Consider the following 7,765-nt stretch of genomic DNA (forward strand, 5'->3'; position numbering starts at 1 on the left):
ACCTAAGCATCTTTTCTGATCACCTGCATCTGTTGATGTCCATCGTCCATTCCGACGGACTTGTGCAAATCCAGCAGGGCAATGCGACACCCACAAGTCCAGAATTGCTACACAGTGGCTCCAGAAACACTCTTCTGAGTTTAAACACTTCCGCTGGCCACAAAACACCCCAGACATGAACATTATTGAGCTTATCTGGGATGTCTTGCAACGTGCTGTTCAGAAGAGATCTCCACCCCGTGGTTCTCTTACAGATTTATGGACAGCTCTGCAGGATTCCTGGAGTCAGTTCCTTCCAGCACTACTTCAGACATTGATGGAGCCCATGCCACGTCGTGCTGCGGCACTTTTGGGTGCTCGCGGGGGCCCTACACTGTATTAGGCGGGTACACCAGTATTTCTGACTCTTCAGTGTAATATGACATGAACTTTTTTTAAATCTGTTGATGTGATACAATTACGGTGTGGCAATTGCGAATCCATGCCATTTATACAAAAGACCGATATTCTTTTGCACGAATTAAGTGTGAGACAAACAACTGAATAAGACACAAATCGCAATATACAAGAACGTTTGGGCTGTTCCACTCAGTCAAGAGGCTGTTCCGCCCGGTGCATTTCAGTGTCAAAATTGCAACCATTTATCACAAGTAAACATTTTTCATTCTTTTTGCACCAACACACACTTCGTGAGACCATGTAGCATATTGCTGGCACTTTATCCAGAGGAGCTGCGTATACCATTTGTTACTGCTTGTTTGAACCATCCTCAAATCATGAAGCACCTGGCTTTTTCCTTTTGCATGAGATGTCAAGAAAATGCTGTCTCCTGAGTTTCGCAGTGAAACATGAATGAAAACAATAAATTTACTGTACGTAAATAGCCCCACTTCTACGTGGCGAAATGGTCCCATGTGCAGACGTTTCTAAAGACGTGGCAAATCGGAACTTTGTGAAAAAGGCCAGCAATATTTGTCGATACACACACACTGTACAAACTATGCTCTTACACAAGCAACATGAAGAGTTTAAGATTTCACGTTATTGCGTATGCTACACATTAATTTGTTAGGCTGTATTCTTTAACTATGGCAATTATTAATCACAATTCGCTTAATCTGTTGAGTCTTGTTGTTCTGTCCTGTCAATAATGTAACAGGAAACACACTTACCACAACCACATATGGCGACACAGAGATACTAGCAGGCACTGAATGCAAAACGGCCTTGGCTCTGTCAGGAACCAGCGCACAGATGTAACATTTCTTACTTCAAGCAGATTAGCCCTGCGAGCCGAATAGCACGGCGGTACCTTGTGCCCAAGGCAGATGTTAACCAAGCGATGTACTGTACTGCACTGCACTGCAGACATTGTAATCCTATGTACGCAGACTGTCCTATTTATCCTGATCACCTCAAAAATTAAGTCATTAAAAACGTAACACAGAACTGGTACAAAGTTCATGGACCTTTCTCAGTCTCTCTCAGTCGACCACCCACTCATCCCACTGAGCCTCATGTCACGTTTTTCTTCTCGTTCGCATTAAAAATATTTCAGTTACTTAGTTACTTCGCCCGAAATTGTTTATCTGATATCCAACTTTCATACACAGTTGCCTATAAAGTAATTAAAAAAGAGAGTATTGAAGAGTTTGACTAGATCCATGGCCCATTCCTGTATTCGAAGCATCTTCCGAATAATTTACGGTAAGGCTTACAAGAGGGACTGGAAGATTTGAAAGCAGACAGAACATTCATGTCAAAATTTTTTTAAGTGTCTTTGGATATATATTGGTTTTCAATAATCAGTGAATACCCAGCTATCTCAAAGTTAGCGGTTAATGTGTTACTACCATTTTCAACTACACGTCTCTCGACATGGAGTGAAAGCAGATCATGAAAGAGAGAGAGAGTCTCAGATCCATCGACAAAGAAATGAGACTTCCTTTGTCAACGATATCGCCATGAATCAGCTGTCTGTGCGCCATTAAGGGCTCAAGGATCACACTGGAGGTATGAGTAAAGTGGAAACTTCCATGCAGATTAAAACGGTGTGTCAGACCGAGACTCGAACTCGGGACCTTTCCTTTTGAGGGCAAGTGCTCTACCAACTGAGCTTGGGTAACTCAGTTGGTAGAGCACAGCCTTTGCAGTCCCTATGTATGCGATAAGCAGGAGGCTGTGCTTTATTCCTAGATACTAACATTATATAGTTTCTTATAACTCTGTAAGTCGTCTTTCATAGGACAGTTCCCTTTTTTCTTCAAGTGTCTGCCAGTTCAGTTTCTTTGTCATCTCTCTGACAATCTCCCAAGTGTTGAACCAACTTGTGACCATTTGTACTGTCCCTCTTTGTATACTTTCAATATGCCAGTTAGTCCTATTTGCTTTGGGTTCCTTGTGTCCTTTGAGTCTTTCATAACTGGATGACTTGATAAAATCATCTCTTGGCTCTTTGCCTCGTGATGACTGGGTGCTGTGTGATGTCCTTAGGTTAGTTAGGTTTAAGTAGTTCTAAGTTCTAGGGGACTGATGACCACAGACGTTAAGTCCCATAGTGCTCAGAGCCATTTGAACCTTGGCTCTCACCTCCACCTCGGCCACCGTCTAAGCCTCGACATGGCTTCGCTATATACTTACAATGAAATGAAAACCCTTAGCTGCTTACAGGCATTGACATACGTCAACGGGCACAGATGAAAATGTGTGCCCCGACCGGGACTCGAACCCAGGATCTCCTGCTTACATGGCAGACGCTCTATCCATCTGAGCCACCGAGGACACAGAGGATAGTGCGACTGTATGGACTTATCTCTGGCACGAATCCCGTGAAACCCACATTCTCAAGGTATTGTACCGCACTACATTCGTAGTGGCTCCCGCCCATTACACTCATTACTCGCGGCGCGTTGCCGATTCCCGTAAGAGTTCGAGATATATATATATATATTCGCTATGTTCCTCCTAAGGAAAGGGGAATGTCATATACATCGGGTGCCTGCTATTCCTGCATACCCGCCACACAGTAATGCCCTGCGGGTTGCCGTCGCGCCAGACGCCTGCAGCCGACATTGTTTGACTTCACTGAGCCATCGCCGCAGTGTAGAGGACGCCACCATCAGTGGACACAGGCGGGCCGCATCCGCAAAGCCACGTTACGCCATCCATTTCCTGGTATCCATACGCCGGGCGGCATATATAGGACTGCCGCCTGCAGCCTTGCAGCAGAATGTGCCGCCTAGTCAACAACGTGTCACCGATACAGCACTACCGGACAAACACAACGCCAGTACACCACCGATCGTGACCACAACTGATTCCGACGTAGGAGAGTAATAGACAGTGACAGACTGTGTGCCTTTTTTTTTGTTCTTTTTTCCCAGTATCGTAGAACTATATTCGTTGAGTGACAGTATTGTTATCAGATCACGACTGTATTTTCTGTTCTTTTGTAGAGATCCAGGTTCTGTTGCTCATGTTTTCTTGTTGGTTTCTTAGAGAAATTCTGTAGTTCAAAGCTACCTGGAAACTGTCTTCTTTGTGCAGCATCCATTCTGTACTACAGCGAAAGATTAATACTGTACAGTAGTACACAGTGTATCCCGTTTCCGTTAGGACTGCTCGCCTGAAACTCCGGACTGCAGTACTATATCGTGGCGACATGCAGCGTTAAAAGTTCTTGAAGTTTCAAAAACAGCCAGATAGAAAATCCAAGCGCTATGATTGCTGCACCTGACATCCTGGCTGCGAATGTACATGTACGTGTCTGACACTCGTCGGAAAATGGCCGTGGAGCAGTGAGGCAACATGAAGTGTTTTTGGTCCTCTAGCGTTTGCCGGCGACAATTCGTCGAATATGACCCGAATACCGATAGATAAGTTACTGGTTGCTTCTCCATGATGACACCCCAGCCCAAAAAGCTAACACTGTGCAGGAGTTTTTGACCAGCAAATGGATCACAGTCCTGGACCACTCGCCGGATTTGGCCCCAGAGGAATTCTGGTTGTTCACCATATTGATGTTAGCAGTGACGGGACACCCTTATGACGCAATTAAGGACACCCAAGAAAACTGTACAGCAGTACTAAACGAAACACTACAAAAATGACTACAGTCACTGTTTCAAAACACTTCTAACATAATTTCAGTTTTGTTTTGGCTCAGGGAAGACTATTTTGAATAAATACAGTGATTATGTGAAAATAATCCGTGACTTGTTTTTCATAGCCACAGTCGTAACGGCACTGAGACACACTGTGCTCAGTGTGAACAAAGACCACAGGCACAGCAGCAGGTACAAACCTCTCTGGGCAGGTCACAAAATCAACTAAATGACATGTAAACAAATGTGTAGTGGGCACAGGATCGTTGAAGGACGTGCTTAATACGCTTGTCAGTTGCGCCGAAAGTACGGGAGATTTGAACGTGTGATGGGGTATTTCGTGAGTAGCGTGGAAACAGTACGCTTCCGGAGATGAGTTCCTATATTAAACTTGACAACGGCGGTCCCCACTGTTTCTCAACGCGTGTAAAGAAATTCACATACACCCTGTACATGTGCACGATAAAATTTTGTTACGGACTTTTTGTGTTGTTAGTAGTCAAGGAATGGTGCTGTCACGTCAAAGGGCGTGAATTTTTGTTCGTACCGTTCGTGTAACTGGATGCTAACATTGTATACTTAGTGCCACGTTATGTCCTTTATGCTGCACGAAATCATTAAGTTAGTTTAGTTTATAAATGAACACGCCTGCATCAGAGCTGTTGATTGACTATGAAGGGGAGATAACAGTGACGGTCAGCTGTCAGTAGCGTTATCCGTCGCCGGACAGATTACGTTGTCGTTAGCATATTGATAGGTTATGCATGCACGGACGGATCTCCGTGTATAGTCCGCCTTGATCCCCTGACACACAAAAGCCGTCCGCGGCACCAAAGTTAACAGGCTGCTGCCGTTACCAGGGGGTACTACTTGTCATGGAACAATGGAGACCAACAACTGTATCCTTACGCAGTTATCTGGGTTCTGCTACCAGAATTGGTCTAATTTGAAGTCTGACTAAACAAATCTGGATCCCTGTAACTCTTTATATCATAAGTTCACATTCTAATAATGGGGTAGTTGTTTCCTATACCTGTTGTCATCGCGAGTGACTTTCTGGAGCGCAGCGATAAACAGTGTGGGTGGGCATTACTCCATCTCAGACCCCCTGAGCTGTCTGCGCGTGGTGCTTGAACTTCGTCCCACGTTATCCCTTCTGTATACGCTCAGAGGTGTGGGGTTGATCTGTTATTCTGCGCAACGGATTAATCTGAGATGTACCCTTTACCCTGTGGCTCCTGCAAGATGCAATTTCCACCCCCACACTACTACAGAAGTCAGACAGACGCTCCTAACGTTCTAAAGAAAAATGCCTGGAAAACTTTCAGCAATAAATATCTTCTGGAGTCGTCCGCTGCAAGGAAATGACACAAAAATTCACAAAATTTCTTAGATAACTAGTAGGATACTTGGGTACTGGAGTAGTGCTAGTTAGTGTAAGAAAAACATGAAACTAACGAAAATTATTATTTATTTTGCAAAAATTCTGAGAAATCACAATGGCACTTTTAGTTGTGAAATGAACAAGTTATATCCTGGTTCTTTTCGCGATCTGAAGTTGTTGCTCAAGGATAGGATTCGCTAATGAAATTTCTATACAAAGTTTAAGATGGTTGTTGACTTGGCAGAATGGCTGAAAGGCACGCCTACTCAACTTGAATAATTATCCTTTAGAATGTTGCTAGGTACAGTCGAGGCTGTCGCGTGTGAAATGCAATGAAGTGTACTGTTGTGGAGGAAATATGGGGCTCGCAATAGCTGTAGCGCACAATGCCGTAAGCTGCGATGACTGCTGTCTGCGCCACTCGCTGCTGACAAATAAGATAACTCTCGTTCTATCTGGATTGACCTTCGCCAATCAAACTCTCCATGTGCCTTGATGAAGTCAAGGATTCCTATTCGCCCCTAGTCTAACTATTGGCGTGCTACATTGGTCAGATAACCAGTCCACCGCGATGCCACTCAAAATTCGCTCGGAGGCTTTTAACTATAACTCTGTCCGTTCACACCGCACAATAAGGGTGTCGGCCAACACAGTGAACAACGCTTAATCGCAAGGACTCCGTATAGAGTAGCACTTCGATTCGCTCTCGACAGAGGTGCTCTCCCACTGAAGTACTGAGGAGAGACTTGTTCCTCGCTCCGGGACCTCTCCACGCCAGACGTGAAGGGGTATATCTTTCAGTCTCTTCCATTACTCCCTCAGTTCAAGGCGTCAGGAATATCATCTGCCAGTCAGCATTGCTCTTCTAAAACGGGAGAATGACGTTTCGTTTAAGGCGACCAATCTGGAAACCTGTAGCATTGGCGTTTGGCGTTTGCTGTCTCCCTGTGAAAAATTCTGAAACTGCGTGCTATGTGTAAAGAATGCGTAGGCTGGCCGCACTCACACAATGTAGTGGAATTTGCTTTTAACCGGAACACGGATCGTTCCCCCCTTTCACTCGGGCCCACGCTGTCTGCTACACGGTTGGTTACCGGGCAACATAGGCTTGGTCGTCCTCTGAAGGGACCGGCATCCCGTTGTGCGGTTTCTCTCCCAAACTAAAAGCTTCTGTGACCATCGTGTCTGGAATGTATGTGTGTATGCCAGCCTCGAGTATTTCAACCACAGTGCGCACTTGCGATTTATTAGTTATTTGCATATCGTTTACATGAATTCATACAACACTGACTTTATCTTATCGATTTTGGGTTCGAATGAAGCGTCTTGATGTGTGGAATATGATTGTGAGGGCGGAATATGTAAGCAATCAAGGTCAGGAGACCACGACGTCTTACAGTGCTCTCAGCTGAGATCTGGATGTGATACACCAGACCCTTTTGTATAACTTGCTGAAATAGCTATGTTGCCAGAATGGATTCACTGGACACTCTGTACATTCACAGTGGGCTCCTGTCTGCTGTTGGACGTCCTGCCAGCACTGCCTCCTTAAAACTTTACGGTGCCAGTAGAGGGCGCTCCCGTCTTCACTACCAGAGCCGTCGGCTCAATTGACCAGCCCAACAGCAGCAAGCATCTATCTGAACTAAGAGGTCATCACAGGCGGTGATGTGTGCAGGGTGCTGTCACATGTCACTTCACTGTCACAATTTTACCTTTCTTCATTTGCTTCTAACTGGCATTCTCATGTGCTGAGATCTTCAGCCCGGAGACTGGTTAAAATGGCTCTGAGCATTATGGGACATAACATCTGAGGTCATCAGTCCCCTAGAACATAGAACTACTTAAACCTCACTAACCTAAGGACATCACACACATCCATGCCCGAGACAGGATTCGAACCTGCGACTGAAACGCCTAGAACCGCTCGGCCACAAGCAGCCAGTGGAGACTGGTTCCATACATCTCCCCTGCTAGGTTGCCCTTTGCTAGCCTCTTCATCTCTGCGTAACTACTGCAACCTACATGCATGTTCCATTCGTACCTGCTTACTGTATTCATGCTCTGGTCTCCCTCTGTAATTTTTACACCTCACTCTTGCCTCCATTACCAAATTGACAATTCATTGGTGCTTCATGATGTCTGCTATCAAACCATCCCTTCTTTTAGTGAAGTTGTGCCATAAATTTTTTTTCCACAGTGCGTCTCAGTACCACCAAACAATCTTCACCACTCTTCTACAGCACCACATTTCAATAGCTTATATTCAATTCTTGCT

General features: G+C 45.1%; 1 non-coding gene across 1 annotated transcript; it reads right to left on the bottom strand.

The window, feature by feature from the left end:
• Positions 1–2,707: 2,707 nt before the first annotated feature.
• Trnat-ugu (transfer RNA threonine (anticodon UGU)) lies at positions 2,708–2,781 on the bottom strand. The gene has a single exon. It is a non-coding gene; the product is annotated as a tRNA-Thr (tRNA).
• Between the last annotated feature and the right edge of the window lie 4,984 nt (positions 2,782–7,765).

Source organism: Schistocerca cancellata, chromosome 9 (genome assembly GCF_023864275.1).
Source record: "Schistocerca cancellata isolate TAMUIC-IGC-003103 chromosome 9, iqSchCanc2.1, whole genome shotgun sequence".
NCBI classification, from domain to species: domain Eukaryota; kingdom Metazoa; phylum Arthropoda; class Insecta; order Orthoptera; family Acrididae; genus Schistocerca; species Schistocerca cancellata.